Raw genomic sequence first — 19,632 nt, forward strand, 5'->3', positions numbered from 1 at the left:
CATCAGCAAGGGCATTGAAGATGAGATGTGGCTGGGTCTCTCAGCATGACAATGATCCCAAACACACAGCCAGGGCAACAAAGGAGTGGCTTCGTAAGAAGCATTTCAAGGTCATGGAGTGGCTTAGCCAGTCTCCAGATCTCAACCCCATAGAAAATCTGTGGAGGGAGTTGAAAATCCATGTTGTCCAACGACAGCCCCAAAACATCACTGCTCTAGAGGAGATCTGCATGGAGGAATGGGCCAAAATACCAGCAACCGTGTGTGAAAAGCTTTGGATGAGTTACAGAAAATGTTTGGCCTCCGTTATTGCCAACAAAGGGTACATAACAAAGTATTGAGATGAACTTTTGGTATTGACAAAATACTTATTTTCCACCATGATTTGCAAATAAATTCTTTCAAATCAAACTGTGATTTTCAGTTTTTTTTTTTCACACATTCTGTCTCTCATGGTTGAGGTTTACCCATGTTGACAATTACAGGCCTCTCTAATATTTTCAAGTGGGAGAACATGAACAATTAGTGGTTGATAAACACTTAATTGCCCCACTGTATTTTCGCCTCACTCCCTGTCAAATGAATGGCAACAAATAAATTGACAAAGAAGTGACCCAAAAATCCTCTGAAATCAACAGGAAGTGACTCGAAATCACCTTGAAGTAACCTGTAAAGGCCCCAAAAACAATATAACGTGGCCAGGATATGCCATAAAATCAAAAGGTAATGATCCAAAATGTACAGGAAGTGACACAGAGATACTCCTAAATGAAGAGTGACCCGCAAGTACCCTAAAATTACATGGAAGTAACCCAAAATGAGCGCTTTGGCATCCACTGACAACAATAAATGTCTCTAACCTAACCCTAACTTAAAATGGGAGGACTGACTGTGGATGCTAATTGATGGTCAGTCGAAATGAACTCGACGTCTCGCGTCATCAATGGTAGCCAGTGAGTTAACTTATTTGGTGAAGGACTGGTCCGGTCGACATACGATATAATTGCCATGAATGTGGCCCGCGAACCAAAAAGAATAGGGAATTACCCAAAATGTTTGGATGAACTCATGAGTGCAGTGACATAAAGTTTGCAGTGTGACATAACTGCCCGCCACAACACCTGTCACAATGGCCTTTTGTGACAGTGATAATCGCCTGCATTTTGGGGGTTTATCTCCAAGAGATTAATGTTTCCATAGCAGTGTCACTGTGTGTTAGAGTGCTATCTTTTTTGCACAGGTCACACAACAGTACATTTTCTCTTGTCGTCCTTCTCGGTGGAGACCTGAAGGGATAAGAGACACACAAGCGGGATGAAAGGGCAACGTGATCACGCATGTCTGCGAGGGCAGCTGTTCCTGTGTTGTTCTGTTCTGTAAGGCTTACTATGTAGTATTTATGGATCCGCAGACAAATGACTGTTGCAGTTAGTGCGAGGATGCCGCTATGTGGATGGCTCATGCTACAACCACAGTTAGCACTGTTCAGTGTCGCTTACGCTGACTATGGAAATTGTCAGCATACCTGCATGCATGTGACGGGAAATAGTAAATCCCAAAGACATAAAACATTTTGTAGTATTATTACATCGTACATACAAAAACACAGCAATTAAATGTAAGAAAATAAAGAGCTTTCTTAGATGCTTCAATAAACAAAAATATTATAACATTTGGAAATAACACAAGACAGAAAATTCTGATAAACATTAAAGTAGTGCTGCAACGATTAATCGATTAACTCGAGTATTCGATTAGAAAAAAAAGATTCGAATTAAATTTTGCTGCTTCGAGTATTCGTTTAATTATTGTGGCGTTGTAATAGTTTATTTTGAAAGCGTTTGCATTCAGTTTTACTGATTTGAGTGGATACACTGCCCTCTAGTCTGCCTCATTTCACACGGCTGAATCCAGCTGATCCATGTTAAAACCAACATAAGCTAAGTTTTTGTTTGAGCTAATGTTTCTTTAATGCATTTGTAATTTAGTTTATGGGTATATTTAGCAGTTTTTTTTTTTTTTGTGGGAATATGTGTCCGAACCATTTGTTAAGAGCACTGTAGTAAAATATAAATAAATAAATTTTTAAAGTTAGCGTTTTATAGCATTTAAGCTAGTGGACTTTTGCTATGTAAGTTAGACAATTGTTCTTTTGTTGTACATAGATCCTTATTTTATTATTTTTTTTAATACCGTTTGAGGCTCAGCACAGGTATTTTAATTTTTCATGTTCCTTATCTGATTACTCGATTATTCGACAAACTAGTTCGTCGATTAATCGACTACTAAAATGATCGATAGCTGCAGCCCTACATTAAAGTGCGTACGACAAGAGAAAAACAGTCTTAAATAGGATTATTATGGTCAATTAGAATAATATTTTGAGACGATTCGACTATATAAAACAATTTAGCAAAGCGCAGATGACGAGAAATTGGTCTTTTAATGTGCCGGTTAGCCACGCCTACACTTATAGGGCTCTAGCATCCCCAACAGGTGGACGACGTCAGCGGAGTCACGATTTCATCTGATTTAGTATGCAGCCCATTGAGAGGGAATTATTCAGAACGAGGAAAACGTGACAAAGAGACCCGCAAAATGTCATTGTTTCAGTCTCTCTACTCCAATATTTTTACAGGATATTCTTTTTATCCAAGTATTTTTCCCCAATAGCTACATAAATGGCACGGTTATGACAAATAACAGTCTTGTGCTAAATGGAATATGAAATATTAAAAATGCATTTATTCAAGACGACATGGCAAATTTACTCCACAATGGTCAAAACTGTCGACTTCTCCTTTACTGTCGCACCTCCCTAATGATATTTTATGCCACCTAAATCGGGCTTATGTCATTTCCCTTCCCCGGCTTCGGAGAATGTAAACAAACCAAGAGGCGTGACAGCTAGCCGACATGCTAACCCGAACCGAGTGATGTTTCAAAGTCTTCGCAGCGGAAAATCACACATAACTAGCCCGGAACATTTCACATGACGACTGGGTTGTCGATTGTCATAGCCAATCGGCAAACCGCCCGGCGGAGAGCAATTTACAGCTCGTTCCCCTGCTACTATGGACAGGAGAGCTCACCGGGGAAGCAACTGGACAATCACCGCTGAACAAACCGGCCGAAGTCAGAGGAGCGTGTAGCTGCCAAATGGTCAACACGAATATGGCAAAATAATGCTTTACTACATGGCGAAGTCGTAAACAGCGAGAGACTCAGTGGAGGAGGGCGGCTGCAGTTGGTGTGCAGCTAACACGTGCAGTTAATGTGTATGAGGCAAGGGCGTAGTTTGCATAGGGATGGTAGGGACATAACACTACCAACTTTTCAGGATGCTCAAATTGTCCCCACCAACTTTTAAGCAACCTTATTTGCATTATAATGACCTCAGTTATATAGGTCATTTAGATTGTCTTCCCATACGTTGTAAGGATAGAATTGACCCGACCATTATTAAGTGAATTACAGTACGTTCATTATGTTCATATTTACGTTGCCCCCTTTTCACTTGCTGCATATGCCAGTCCATTTTTTCCCTTAAACACACGTTTGATTGGCTGATGCCTTAACCCCCTTCACATGAACACAGACGCATTCACAGCCCGACAGAAATACAACCTCCTCCGCCCCCTTTGAAGACAAGGGTTTATTTCTGCTAACAGCAGCCACTGTAAGTCATGTAAAAAGACGTCAATGTTGTGGAGGTGGGGAACACACCACTAATTTTGCTATTAAAAGTCCGACTTGCATTAGAGTTAGCATAGCATTAATCTATGTGAATTTCCCGAACTCGAGGAGGAAGCTGCGTTGTAATATCCTCCTGTATGTTTTCTACGGTCAATGTTAATTAAACTAAGAAATGTAGTGAACTAAGGATTACCACCTTATAAATAGTTAATTGATGATGAACAAATGTGTATATCTTTTGTATGTTCATATAATTTGTCATAAAATTTCGCAGTTTAAATTTGCTAACAAAATCCAGGCATCTCTTCTGGAAGGTTTCAAAATGTTTCTTTAGTAGTTTTTGAAAACAAAGATTTGAATCAAACGGTGTATCACCTGAACCAATACGCATGAAAATTAGTATAAGTCAATACAGATTTTTTGCATTGATCATTTAGCCTATCAATCTATTAATGTCGAGAAATGTAGCCCTGAGCACGTTCACGTTCACCCTGTCTGTTTGGTTATGCTGTTATGTCGTCCCTACCAATGTTTTGACCAAAGCTACGCCATTGGTATGAGGAGAGCTTTTTACATGCCCATCCATGATCAAACGTAAGTAGTCCTTTATTTAAAGAAAGTTTGTAGTGTTTACTTTGTAATCGCTGTATTTGCGGCTAGTTATAACTCAAAGTTGCAATTTCTGATCGGTCGGAAAATTTGACAGAACACCGGGCACATCAAGAGGGGAATAAGCCAAGTATAGTGCTCTCCCGGAGGAGGGATGTGCGACAAGCCACCGGTCGAAGGCCGAGGGGACAAGGAGTATGTCAGCCACAAAATGCAAGCCATCTACATATTAAAATGATCCCAGTATTTGACATAATACAAAACACGATGTTTACTTACTTCCTTGTAAGTCCCATGGTCCCACAGTAGTCGGGCTTGTTTTGGCCAATATCCACCGGTGAATAGGAACCTTTTGAAACCCCCAAAAGGCGCACACGCCTCTCCCTCCTACAGCAAGATTTTTTTGCAGCTGTTTGTCTGTCGTGATGCGAAAAATTATCGTATTAATCCGCAAAATTAGCTGAATCCTTAGTCCTTCTCATACAACAGTACGGCTGTATAGTGAAGAGGACTCCTTCCTCCGTACACGTCACAGCGCCCTCTTTCTCAACTTGACACTGTTGCCGGAAATCACTCATTTTCATGCCGCGGGGTTCAAAAAACTAAATAAATATAGCGATCGCTTCCACACACATCCAAGTGGTCCATTTCATTCAGGAGCATAAAATACCGCGTGTATTATGAAATAAACATGCTTTTTTGTGTCACTTTATTGCCAAACATATCAAATTTGATACACCTAAAATTTCATGATTTTGAGACTAATTCAAAATGTTGACAATTCTTTTTGATTAAAAAAAAAAAAAAAAAAAAAAATGATGGATGCAAGTCAACACATGCATCTGCAGGTTCCATGAGAAAACCAAACAGGATTTAGCAAGGGTTATAAATATCAGAGCGCTTATTACACATATTCATTTTGACTTTTCTTTTTACAAATTTGAAAAAAAGGTTTCATTAGGATCATTTTCAAAGTATCGGAATCTGCAAAAAAATATCGGCCATGCCTTTTTTAATATATATGTATTTTTTAATTAAATCGTTTTCTAATTGTATTTAACGTTACAGACATAATATGTTACACTCATACAGAGTCTTTAGTTTAGGCTTAAGGTAGGGTTATCAAATTTATCCCGATAACGCCGGTAAATAATTTTTAAAAAAATGTATCACGTTAAAATATTTTACGCAATTAATGCATGCGCTGCACGACCCACTCACGCATTGTCGCGCACAATCTGTATTAGCGCCATTTTACCTTTATATAAGAGACAAAAGGCAGTGTAAAATGAGTAGAGTGAATTTTGGCAGCCTTTGGAGCCTTTCTTTAATTGGTTAAAGCCTTACAATCCCTCTCCCTACGATTAGAAATATCATGGGAAGCAATGTTGGGAAGCAAGGTAGCAATTGATCTTTTTCTTAACACCTTATGTTATTTTCCAACGCAGAGAAGATATATCAATTGGTTGCACTACGCACAGTCATGGTTCCACTTCCCATCATGCATTTGGGTATGGCTACAGTATCATTTACTGAAAGCTCAACAAATACACTAGATGGCAATATTTAGTCACAATATACAAAGTCACAAGTCTTTCTATTCGTGGATCCCTCTCACAGAAAGAATGTTAATAATGTAAATGCCATCTTGAGGATTTATTATCAGAATAAACAAATACAGTACTTATGTACTGTATGTTGGATGTATATATTCGTCCTAGTTTTATTCATTTATTTCTTAATGCATTGCCAAAATGTATATGATCGGGAAAAATGATCGGGAATGATTGGAATTGAATCGGGAGCAAAAAAAAAGCAATCGGATCGGGAAATATCGGGATCGGCAGATACTCCAACTAAAACGATCGGGATCGGATCGGGAGCAAAAAAACATAATCGGAACAACCCTAATTAGGACCTTATTTTTCAAATTTTGGGATTCCCTGATAATTGCTTCATGTTGCAGGTATTTAAGGGTTAAAAAGATTGAGAAAAAAAAATGCACGGTATGTATGGTTTTTGACTTCTCATAGATCTCAATGTGAAAAATAAGGTGTCATAATCTGTTGGGCAGAAAATGATACGGACAGCCAGCAATCAAACTAAGTTTAAAACATTTATTCATTTGTTTTCCGTGTCGCTTATTCACCGGGAAGCAGGATTCGGGAGCAATATCTGATAAATCTGAGAACACCGGCAGGATGACCATTGACCTGGACAGCGCTTTTACATGGCAAAAATAAGATTAGACGTCTTTAGACACCATCTGACATCTCAGTAGAGGAAAACTGCATCAACATTTTCTTGTGCTGAAAAAAATCAAACTGCTGTCTTTTTTACTGTATACCCTAATGATATGTAAAACACACAACAACTCTGGATGCTAACTATCTCCATAATAATATTGGAATAATATCTCACAATAGTTTACCGTGAAAATCATCACTCTCCTGCTTCGTCACGACAGCAGAAGACTACTGTCACTAGCGAACTTGACACATGTATGCTACTCGTCTCTTCCAATCTTTCCTGTTCATTTTGCTTTTGCTGCTGTTTTTTGTGAAATATCGACAGCGCTGTCCTTTCTCATTAATATTCCGCTCGGGTTCAAATTGGAAGGGCAGAACTGATGACATGATTATGTAGTTAAAGAGTGACACGGTGGAAGTCCGGCAGCGTACCCATGTGATGTCCCAGCCCTGCGACGTCAACAACAACAATGGTGACCTACTATTAGTAATAATTTTACAAATTTTATTAAAACGAAAACATTAAGAGGGGGTTTAATATCAAATTAGTATAAGTCTTACTAACGTTTATCATTTAATAATACTATATCAACTTATCATTTTGTTTTTTACTTATGATATGCTAGTTATGCTAGAGGAAAAACTGAGAATTTTGGATTCCGCAGCCAAAAATTATGTATTAACAGCAGTCAGACTTAAAGGGGAGGGGGTTAGTTGCCCATTGATTTTTTTTTTTTTTACCTCAAATTTGATGGATACTATTTTATATGAGTGTGACATTTTCATGTTGATTAAAGAAGGAGATAGATACAGTGCTGGCCAAAAGTATAGGCACACCTGCAAATCTGTCAGGTAATGCTCAATTTCTCACAGAAAATGATTGCAATTACAAATGCTTTGGTAGTAACATCTTCATTTATTTTGCTTGTAATGAAAAAAAAAAAAAAAAAAAAAAGAATGAAAAAAATTTAAATCAATATCATTTTACACAAAACTCCAAAAATGGGCCGGACAAAATAACTGCAAACAACCGCTTCCGGTATCCATCAATGAGTTTCTTTAGATAGATAGATAGATAGATAGATAGATAGATAGATAGATAGATAGATAGATAGATAGATAGATAGATAGATAGATAGATAGATAGATAGATAGATAGATAGATAGATAGATAGATAGATAGATAGATAGATAGATAGATAGATAGATAGATAGATAGATAGATAGATAGAGATTGATAAATTTAACATTTTGTCAAATAAATGTGTTTGCACCTCTAGGTTTTCGTACGAGTATTTTTTTTTTTTTTTTTTTTTTTTTTTGCCATTGTCATAAAATATTGCAAGAAACAACCACCTCCTGTAGTTACGTACTTGTGTGTGCGTGAAGAAAACAAAGGTGGCGGGGGTGCGGTCTGCTCCGCTCCGCTCAGCTCTGCCTGTCGTTGCGAGCGGAAGCGGAAACTCGGCCATCTCCTCCTCGCTCAAACATTCGGGCTACACCAACGGGGTCAGCCCACACGCTCCTATTTGAACCTTTCTCGTGCTTTCTCGTCACTTATGTGGCTAACGTTTTGCATTTGAATGGCGCCGCGTCGCGCTCTGCCTTGCTCTCGAAGCCGGGCATGCCTCCGCTAAACTCGGGCCGTTTCGCAGTCCAGCTGGCCAACTAGCATCTGCTAGCTCGCTGGCTAATCTGTCCTAGCCGCAAGCAGCAAGTGACACCTTTGACCACTCACTGGTAGGTAACATAACACTTATTTGTCGACCGCTGTGGTTAAATGTTAACATTATGGCGTAGCCGTGCGCTTGAACAAGAGTCGTTGCTTGTTCGTAGATAGCTAAGCTACTTGTTGTGGCTTGTTTATGCTTTAGCCAGACTCCAAGTCAAAGCTTGGGGGGCAAAATAAACTGAGTGTTTCGATAGTTCAGGTAGCGGTTAGCATGAGTTAGCGATCGCCAATGACATGTGAAGTCATTTTTGTCTGATCAGCTGCTTGTTCATGATAATAATAATGCTTTTAAACTAAGTTAGCATGCCAACATGCTAAGTTGGTAGGTGTGTCAGGCAGGCTACATTAATGAGTGAGGGCGACTTTCTTAAATGTCGATTTAATTGTTATCAATTACAAGATTTCATTATAACAAGTCAATAAAAGCGTTTTATTTCATAAATTCAGTGTAGCTATGGTCTGTTGAACGATAAGGACCATTGGCAAATTCCCCTCTGACATGTCAATTTTACTGTCGTTGTGTCAAGGCACTGAAGAACCAAGCTTTCTCATACACCAGAGTAAAATAAGACATTTGCAATCGTCAGCTTTTACTTGAGGGGGAAAAACTGTCACCTTTCTTACCCATTTTTGACATATTCCCGACAATCAAAACAGTAACTGAATTTATAATGTTTTCTTCACTGTCAATTTGAAATGTTGTTGTATTTTAAAGAGTGGATATATCAATATATATAGTACTACTAATAATAAAGCATTAGTTGCTCCCCAAGACAAACACACAAAAAGTTGAATTTACATATATTGAGTTTATTTCTTAATTTTCATGAGTTATTTCTTGAATTATGTGCTCTTTCGCGTGGTTTTCAAAACCGCACCCTCTGGCATATAGTCCATTTCGGCTTATTTGTTGATTTGTTTGGGTTAATAGTAGGGTTGTTCCGATCATGTTTTTTTTTTTTTTGCTCCCGATCCGATCCCGATTGTTTTAGTTTGAGTATCTGCCGATCCCGATATTTCCTGATCCGGTTGCTTTTTTTTTTGCTCCCGATTCAAATCAAATCAAATCAAATTTATTTATATAGCCCTTTACAAAACCTGAAAGGTCCCCAAAGTGCTTTACAACAAAAACAAACATGGCACATAGTAAATAAAAGGCAGGAAAGCATTATACAATGACATTAGGAAGAAAAGAAAAGAAAAAAAAGAAACGAAACATCGCATCACGATTAGTCAGACAGCAAACAAAACAATAAAACAGATAAAATCCGAAAACATTAAAAACCCTAAAGAAATAAAACCAGGCTAAACTAATCTTGGGGAAAGGCGAGTCTAAAAAGGTGTGTCTTTAAACGAGATTTAAAAAGGCCCAAATTTGTAGTGGTGCGGATCTCCGGGGGAAGACTATTCCATAACCTGGGTGCAGCAACCGCAAAAGATCGGTCTCCTCACTGTTTGAGTTTGGACCTTGGGACTTGCAAATGAAGTTGGCCGGTAGAGCGAAGACTCCTGCACAATTACAATCATTCCTGATCATTTTTCCCGATCATATACATTTTGGCATTGCATTAAGAAAAAAATGAATAAAACTCGGACGAATATATACATTCAACATACAGTACATAAGTACTGTATTTGTTTATTATGACAATAAATCCTCAATATGGCATTTACATTATTAACATTCTTTCTGTGAGAGGGATCCACGGATAGAAAGAATTGTAATTCTTAAAGGATAAATGTGACTTTGTATATTGTGACTAAATATTGCCATCTAGTGTATTTGTTGAGCTTTCAGTAAATGATACTGCAGCCATTTAACTTCTGCCCAAATGCATGATGGGAACTGCAACCATGACTGTGCGTAGGGGCACCAATTGATATATCTTCTCTGCGTTGGGAAAGAACATAGGGTGTGAAGGAAATGATCAACTATTACCTTTCTTCCCCACATTGCCTCCCACGTGATTTTTAATTGCTGAGAGGTTTTGTAAGGCTTTAAGCACATAAAAAATGGCTCCAAAGGCTGTCAAAATTCTCTGTACTCATTATACGCTGCCTGTAAGCGCTATCTATTGGTAAAACGGCGATTGAACGCGACAGTGCGTGAGTGGGTCGTGCAGCGCATGCGTTAATTATCGTGATTAATTAAAAAAAAAAAAATTAATTACCGCCGTTAACACAATAAATTTGATAGCCCTACTTTAAAACAAAACTACTCTGGATGAGTATAAGACATTTTGTCTGTAACGTTAAATACAATTAGAAAACGATTTAAGTTTAAAAAAAAATTTTTTTTTTAAAAGGCATGTCTGATATTTTTTTGCCGATTCCGATACTTTGAAAATGACGTGATCGGACCCGATCGATTGGGATGCCGATCGGGACATCTTTAGTTAATAGGTAACACTTTGACAGCGGCGTCATAAGACTGCCATAAGATCATCATAAGTATGACATGAAACTATCATGGGCATTAATGAATGCTTATGACCGATGTCATTAACTCATTCACTCCCAGCCCTTTTCACCGGAGCAAGGTCCTTCACTCCCGGCCGTTTTACTGGATTTTGACTGAATTTGCATGGCCCACAGAAAATTCAGTTCTATTGCTATATAGACATGGAACCCACCAAAAGGTTAGACTCTCTTTTTTCAGTAGAAAAAAAAAAAGAGTTCATATCTTCTTCCATTCTTTAGAAATCAGCATTAGAAAATAGCTTAGTTTGAGCAATTTTCCAATTTCTGATGAAAAAACGAAGAAATTGAGCTTTTTGTGAAAGCATACATTTCAAACATAACTTTGACTCATACTTAGTTACATCCCAAACACCTGAATAATGTTTTCCTTTTACAAAATAGGATAAACAACAAGACAAATAGAGCTTTTGATAGCAAAGTAACAATTTTTTTACACATAACTAACTGAAAGATGACGCTGTTCTGGCCGCGACAGCCGGTTTAACTTTTCCCTCATTTCCGTGTCTCATAAAGATGAATTTTTTTGTCTTTGCGGGCTCTGCTCGCGAGCAGCACGGACTCAAAGGCATCGTCCGCTGCTTTAGTGGTCCCGGTCTGCTCGGTCGTCCAGCGCCTGTCATCCATTCAGTCATCTTCCGCCGGCGCCCGGCCGTGCGGCTTGGCCGTTTGTTGCCCTCGAATCGAGTTGCGGGTCATACCAAATGCGCTACTGCCCTCCAGTGGCCAGTTTTATTGCTTTAAAATGGATTCTTAGCTTTGTGCTTTGGAGCTTAGTTGAATAACGACCCAGAGATGTCTTTTTTGGAAGGAAAAAAAAAAAAACGTAAAAGACGTATAAATACGTCTTTGGGACGCTGAAACAAAAATAAAACGTATTTATACGTTTTTGGGAGCAAATGAGTTCAGTGTCATTGGCAAATTATGTCACTAACACCATTAAATGTCCAGCTCGGATCTTTTACATCCATTTAAAAGTGAGATGGCACAAAATGACATCTGGCATAAGCATTCATTAATGCTATAGTATTGTCATGTCATAAGTATGATGGTCTTATGACAGTCTTATGGTGCCACTGTCAAATAAAGTGTTACCAAATACCATAACTAGCAATTAATGAAACAACTGGAACAGTAACTGAAGAAATAATTCGCATAAAACATGAATCCGTAGTGCTGCAATGCATATTAGGAGGCATGTTGGAAGACAACAGTGTTGACAGATGGTTGCGGCAGAGGTTGACTGTCTCCCCCAAGTGAGCAGTGATGGCCAAATGAAGCTTCTTGAAGCAATGAAGCTTTGCAGTCAGTTGGTGGTTCATTGTGTCTTATGGCAGTCTGTCAAATAAAGTGTTACCGGTTAATATCTTTTGGTGTAAATATCCCATAATACAGGAGGACAGCTACGGCTTATACTCGGGTGCAGCTCATCTATGAACAAATGTTGTTTTCGTATCAAATTTGGTGAGTGGCCATTTATAGGCAGGTGCGCCTTATAGTACGAAAATTATGGTACTTTATTTTGCCACCAAAACCATCAAAATGCTTCCGATGGGACGTTCAGTCATACTAATAAGATGATTGTAACCGTACTCTAAATTGAAATATTAATTTGTGAACAAAGTGATATCAGCTGCAGGCTAACCAAGGTCATATGTTATGGGAAAAAAAGATGGCATTTAATGACCTTTTATAAATGTGGGACAGCTGCTAATATCTGCATCATTCACTTCCTAAAAAGTTACACGATAGTTGTTGCACTTTCCTAAGAAGAAGCGGTTTCACGATAATAACCGTACAGCCATAAATATGATGTCATGTGGCCTAATGAAAGTTTGACACCCATTTTTCTTGAAATTTTTAGTCGTGCAAAAGTAATTGATTGTTCCACAAAGTGTCTTTCAATTATTTGCATTGAATCATTAGGCTTTAACTTTGAAAAAGGGGAAATCCAAGGCATGCAATGTTCTGTATATTCCTTTATCAATTGGTTTGCGTGAACTTTGAGACTCAGCGGTGACTAACTGATGCAATGGTTCATTCCTGATTTGTTATGCAACCCCTTGACCTGCATGTAGTCGTACATGTTTCTTTCAAATTGATATTTTGTCCTTTTAAATTCGCTTAACTGCAATTTTGATGCACGTTGTAAGTGCTTATTTAGGAACATGGGTACAGTTTTGAAATAGTTTGAGTAAACATACATGGCTGTATCTATGTTTTAAAGGTCAAGTTGTGTACTTCGCCACACTGTCTTGATATAGTCTTATATCAATGTAATAATATCCAAGCTGTGAGAAGGTTGTTCTGTGGGTTTGAAATGCTTGCATGCTTGGTGACTTAGTAGGTGGTAGGTGTGGTTGAGTACTTTGAGTTGGGTAAAAAGTCCAGTTTTGTGGCTCAAGAAAATATATTCAGTGATACCATGACCTAACCTATATATATATATATATATATATATATATATATATATATATATATATATATATGGATAGGAGTTGCTACGTTTGTTTGTTTGTTTGTTTGTTTGTTTGTTTGTTTGTTTGCCCTGGCTTTTCCCAGTATTCAGGAAAACAAATATAAAGCAAATCGAATTACATGTATATTTAATCAATCTACTTTTGTCAAAGTACTTAAATTTTCAACTCCTTATTGATTTTAGAAAGTTTACCATTTTCGATACTAGGCAAGGGAAATTTAGTTGTATAGCACAATTCAACACAAGGCAATTTAAAGTGCTTTACATCACACGCAGATCATAAAAATCACACTAAATCAAAAAAGTGAAAAAGACAATCGAAACAGGAAATAAAATTATACATAAAAACCGCATTTAAAAAATGGCTAGAATTTAAAAAACACAACTAGTAATAATTGAAATCAGAAATGGAAATAAAGCAAAAATGAATAAAAAGCAAATAGCTTGAAATTTGAAATATATAGACACTTATGGATAAGCTGTGGTAAACAAAAGTGTTTTTATCCCCACATAGATTAGCTAATGCTAACCCTCCAAATTTGACTGCATTGGATGTCGATTGTTGTGAATGACAGCCACCGAGTTCACAAGGAGAATGGCCACCCGCCAGGATAGTAGAGGTGTGCAAAATTTCCGATTCTTAGATTCTTCGCGATTCGGCCGTGGAAGATTCGAGAACGATTCACAAACATCCAAATTCCGATTATTGAAATATGCCAAGTAAAGTGGAAGTGCAACACACTCAGTGCGCCGCGCGGTCTTCGGGACGGAACGGAGCGAGAGTAGCTAAACATCATGCTCTCATTACCCGGCCCCTCGGGTAATGCCAATGCTCAACTCATGGCTCTAGCTCAACTCATGCCACAAGATAAAAAAACACAACAACATACCTGACTGCTGCCGAAAAGCTGCTACAAAGTACAGCCACATAATGTTACGGTAGATATCATTTATATAAGACTAGATGCATTATAGATTCGGTAGCATTAACAGCACATCTACAAAAAGCTAGATGCGGGCGTTAGTAAACGGCAGCCATCTTAAAGCAGTACACTTCCCTGCAAGGCTGTTGTAGCGAACCTTCCAAGCAAACCTAATTAACTTTTTATCTAAAATACTCCTAAATCGGTAAAATATTGACTTGAATCTATCTTTAAAATAGTTTTAAAACTTTAGGGAAATTATGGAATAACGGGAGCAATTTTAACAACTTTAACAGTTGATTCACAACATTAAATTAATTGAATGTAGTTTAAACCTGCTGATACAGAATGGGGACTGGAGTTTTTTTATTTAATGTTATTTTTGTATATTTGTATACTGCTATATGCTAACTTGATACTGAAATAGTAGTTTGGTTTAGCCTGAGAGTATTTTTGAACAATTTTGGAACTAATGTACAAAACTTTAAAAAAAAAAAAAAAAAAAAGGGGTGGGGGTGCATCAATACAATCGTTTTATAATCGAATCGGAGCCTCTGAATCGTAATCGTAATCGAATCGTTAGGTGCCCAAAGATTCCCAGCTCTACAGGATAGTATAGAAGAATTACCATGTTTTCGCGACCAAAGGGTGCACCGTAATTAAAGGTGCAGGCTCATGTTCGGGTGAGATTTTTGTATTTAACATACAAGGCACATCGCATTATTGGGGGCATGAAAAACATACACCAGCGTGTGCCCTAGTCCGTCGTCCGGCAGCGGGAGCGAAATTGAGCTTTATTAAAGAATTTAACAAAGTACTCACATCAATCTTAATCAACCCACAAATCCATCAAAGTCATCATCTACTGTATCTGAATTGAACAACAGGGGAGCTCAGCTTTTCTTTAGGCAGCGTCTTCCTCTTAACTCATTTGCTCCCAAAACGTATAAATACGTTCTATTTTTAATTGCTTCAGTGTCCCCAAAACGTATTTATAGGTCTTTTGTGTTTTTTTTGTTGTTGTTGTTTTTTTTTTACAAATGCCATCTATAGGTTCTGATCTATCTAATATACAATGCACAAAGCTCAAAACCCATTTTAAAGCAATAAAACTGGCCACTGGAGGTCAGTAGCGCATTTGGTAAGAACTCATCTCGTCCCAAGAAAAGAAGTGAAGAAAAATAGTCGGGAAACGAAAGTTGGAGGGATCTTGTTAAAACGCGGGAGAATTTGAGAAAATGTGGAGAACAAACGGGGGGAAAAAAGGCAAACGACACTGGAAGAATGTTTTGAAAAGAAAACGAAACCATCGTCAAAAAAGGATTTAAAAAAATCTATCTTGAAGAGACAGACTGTGACGTCCACAAGAGCATCAGGTTCCACATGCGTTCTGCGGAGCTCGCGTTGCATTACTTATTAGCCCGAGGGTAAAACCAACGATGAAGATGATGAAAAAAGTGAGACCGATCTTGATCCGGACTCATCAGATTACTCATTCAACCGTGAGCAGCCGAGAGCCTTCCCCGTTGTTATGTGCGCAAATAGTTCAACAGTTCAATAGTTTAGTTTTGTGTAAATAAATAGTTACTTTGCGATCAAAAGCTCTATTTGTCTTGTTGTTTGTTATTTTGTAGAACGAAAGCATTATTCAGATGTTTGGGATGTCACATAAGCGAAAAATGGCTGTGTTAAAGTCAAAGTTATGTTTGAAATGGATTAGGGCTGTCAAACGATTAAAATTTTTAATCGAGTTAATCACAGCTTAAAAATTATTTAATCGTAATTAATTGCAATTCAAACCATCTATAAAATATGCCATATTTTTCTGTAAATTATTGTTGGAATGGAAAGATAAGACACAAGACGGATATATACATCCAACATACTGTACATAAGTTCTGTATTTGTTTACTATAACAATCAACAAGGGTTGATTTATGGCATTAACATTATTAACATTCTGTTAAAGCGATCCATGGATAGAAAGACTTGTAGTTCTTAAAAGATAAATGTTAGTACAAGTTATAGAAATTTTATATTAAAACCCCTCTTAATGTTTTCGTTTTCATAAAATTTGTGAAATGTTCAAATAAAAAAATAAACTAGTAGCTCGCCATTGTTAATGTCAATAATTACACAATGCTCAGGGTGCTAAAAAACCCATAAAATCAGTTGCACCCAAGCGCCAGCAGAGGGCGACAAAAAACCCAAGTAACAAATGGACATGACACTGCTGTCATTTTAATCTGTTTGAGCGAGGCATGTGCGTTTTTTAAATGCATCAAATATTTTGATGTGATTAATTAAAAAAATTAATTAATGCCTGTTAACGCGATAATTTTGACAGCCCTAAAATGGATGCTTTCACAAAAAGCTCAGTTTCTGTTTTTTTCATCAGAAATTGGAAAATTGCTCAAACTAAGCTATTTTCTAATGCTGATTTCTAAAGAATGGAAAAAGATATGAACTTTTTTTTTCTGCTGAAAGAAGAGAGTTTAATCTTTCTTTTTGTGGGTTCCATGTTTATATAGCAATAGAACAATTATCTGTGGGCCTTGCAAAATCAGTTACCCGTAATTTTGCGAATATAAGGCGCACCCGTGTATAACGCGCACCCTAATTTTAGCACCAATAAATAGAAGAATACAAAAAAACAGAGCTCGTGCACAGATACAGAAATGTCATTTTACTGACTGGTGAAACAAACCACAAGCATAGCACATTGGTAGTTCAAAACATTACAGTAAACTGACAATATGTACGGTAATAATATGATCTGACAACTTCTCCAACTTACCAGAATCCAGGAGAAAACAAAACAGATGTGACTTTTCGTTTAAAGGCTGCTGTATAACTTGCTCGTTTCATCATGATGAATAAATGTTTCTTCCATGGATTGATACGGTAAAATAAAAGTGAGGACTGAAGTCGGAAATCGGAAAGAGCGCATCGCTGTAGACGGTAACAAGAGGAACTATTGTTATTTGGGTTTTAGTTTCCCGAGGGACAGATATTGTTATGGCCTAAGTTGCCGAGTTGCAATAAACGTTGACTCAAATGAGTTGAAGAAACTAAATTCTGTGCTTTATGAAGAGTGAAAAAAGCAGAATTTAACACAGATGAAATCATTCGACCAATCAGAGTGAAGTATTACCGAAGCAAAATGGTGACGTCATGTACCGTGATGGTCGGTAACGGATCGCCGCCTACGTTTTCATCAACCCAACATGGCCGTGTCGATTAAAAAAAAAAAAAAATCGGTCTTTATATATATATATATATATATTTCTGTGATTTTACAAGTTGATTTTGGGGGGGAAAAGTGTGCGTTATATTCAGGAAATTACGTTAAATTACAGTAAAACGGCCAGGAGCGAAGGGCCTTGCTCTGGTGAAAATGGCTGGGAGTGAATGAGTTAAAAATCACTATACGCGGCAGTTTCATTTTGTTTCGCGTAGGTGATAGCCTTGCGTTTGAACTGGGCTTTGTAAGCGTGTCTCTTAACAGTTGATGCCATTTTCGAGGGTCCTTCGCCAAACCAGTGTTGTTTAGCCTAACGCACATGAATGTTGCAGCTACTGGGGGCGCGTCCCTATTATACGCAAACTTAACCTCCCCCTTTAAGGTTCTCATGTCGCTCTCTTATCTTATGTGTCAGACAGACACATTATTGTACACAGTCCACACAATAGGCGCACCACATTATTAGGCGCACTGTCCATATTGGAGAGATGTTTTTATTTTTAGGTGGGCATAATGCCGTGAAAATACAAAGTAAAGTAAAAAACAAATTGCAATGAAAAGCCATCATTTTACAAAAAAAAAAAAATATTCTAATGCAACAACAAAAAGTTTTAATGGCACAGAAGTCAAGATTTTGTGAGGGAAAAACAATTTTAGTTTTCCAAGAGAATTTCATAACAATGCAAAGATAAGTTTTATGAAATTTGTAGGCATATTTGGATTTACTTGTTTAAAATTCAGACTAAAGTCTCTCAAATATACTTCTTTCTAAATACACAACTACAATGTTTAGTTTTTTTTTACTGATGTGAAATTCAAAATTTGTTTAGTATGTGTGGACTTTTTTCATTTCAGCATGACCTAAATACTGCGTGGGTGTAAAAGCATTTAACTTTTTTTAAGTGAGAGCTGTTCCCCGAGCTAGTAAAGTTAGCATGTTTTAACATCTCAACTTACAGTTACGAACGTTTTTTTCCCATGTTAATGTGCTCCTATCCGTGACAAGAAATCCGATAGGGCTGTGTTTCACGCTGCCGTTTCATTTTTTTAAACAGTGTCTGTCATTTATGATTATAAATCCTAGATCTGATCTGCCAGCCCAAGCAAATAAAATCTATTCTCTCTGCCCATGAGCTATTTGTTCATTTCCAATCATGTGATTTTTTTTTTCCCACTGAATATCTGCTTTGTCCTCATTTTATCACAGGCATGTTGGAATCTGCTGCTCAGCCAGTGTTTGTGCGTGGGTGACTTAGCAGTCAACACCGAGCGACAGTGTCATTCATTTGTATTGTTTGTCTTCTCGCCCTGCAGTCTACATCTTCCGGCGTCTGTAATTTTGTGATCCGATGTTGCCACGGGAAGAGAAAAGACATTGTTCGCTGTGAATGTGTGGCGCACCAGAACGCAAGGCCACCCCGCGTACTGAGAGGAGAGACCCCGATTCTGCATTATTCTTGCGTAACAGGTGTGCATGACACTGATATTTCATTTCATTGGGTTGTTTGATGGTTTAATGCCCCAAAAAATATTTTTGGGGATACATTTATTTAGTTTGACTTTTATCTCATTCTCAGTGCAATTGACGGCGACAGTCGTTGAGTCCATCTTGACGAACCTCCCAGTTGAGATGGGTTGGACGTCTACTGCCGTCAATGCCAGCCAAAGTTAATTAATGAAATCTTATTAAAGCTGATGGAACATTAGTAAGGTTGTTGATGTTGCCTTGGTTTCATTTAGGGCTGCAGCTATCGAATATTTTAGTAATCGAGTAATCGACTGAAAATGCTATCGATTAATCGAGTAATCGGATAAAACAAATATTTTTTAGGTAAAGAGCAGTTATAAATATACATGAGAAAACAAGACATTTCAGCTAATATTGAACCATTTTCAGTCAATCAATGTCTTTATTTTCGATGTACATTGTTGAAAACAGCCAACAATTGCCTCTCAAATGTGACAAGAATAAAAAAAAAAGACCAATTCACTTTTTTCACTCCAAAAACTTTTAGATCTTATAAAAAATAAAAAAAAAAAGATTATATATATATTTCTTACCTATAAATGCCATTACGCTTGATAACACACATCACTTAAAAGTTAGGTGTTTTTCCCACGTGTTTCAATTGAATTTCCATTTGTGTCAAGCCATTTTTAAGTTCTAGTTAAGTTTTAAGTTAGTCTAAACTGTAAGTCCTGATAGGATTTTGAGTTTTTGC

At 37.5% G+C, this 19,632-nt stretch overlaps 1 protein-coding gene across 3 annotated transcripts in view; it reads left to right on the forward strand.

The window, feature by feature from the left end:
• Positions 1-7,994: 7,994 nt before the first annotated feature.
• Positions 7,995-19,632, forward strand: part of epn1a (epsin 1a) — a 39,515-nt gene continuing 27,877 nt past the window's right edge. For all 3 annotated transcript variants that reach the window (XM_057834003.1, XM_057834005.1, XM_057834004.1), the window contains exons 1-2: positions 7,995-8,294; positions 18,725-18,878. The gene's annotated coding sequence lies outside the window, so the exon portion shown is untranslated. The remainder of the gene's footprint in view (positions 8,295-18,724; positions 18,879-19,632) is intronic.

The sequence above is a fragment of the Corythoichthys intestinalis genome, chromosome 4, assembly GCF_030265065.1.
Source record: "Corythoichthys intestinalis isolate RoL2023-P3 chromosome 4, ASM3026506v1, whole genome shotgun sequence".
Classification (NCBI taxonomy): domain Eukaryota; kingdom Metazoa; phylum Chordata; class Actinopteri; order Syngnathiformes; family Syngnathidae; genus Corythoichthys; species Corythoichthys intestinalis.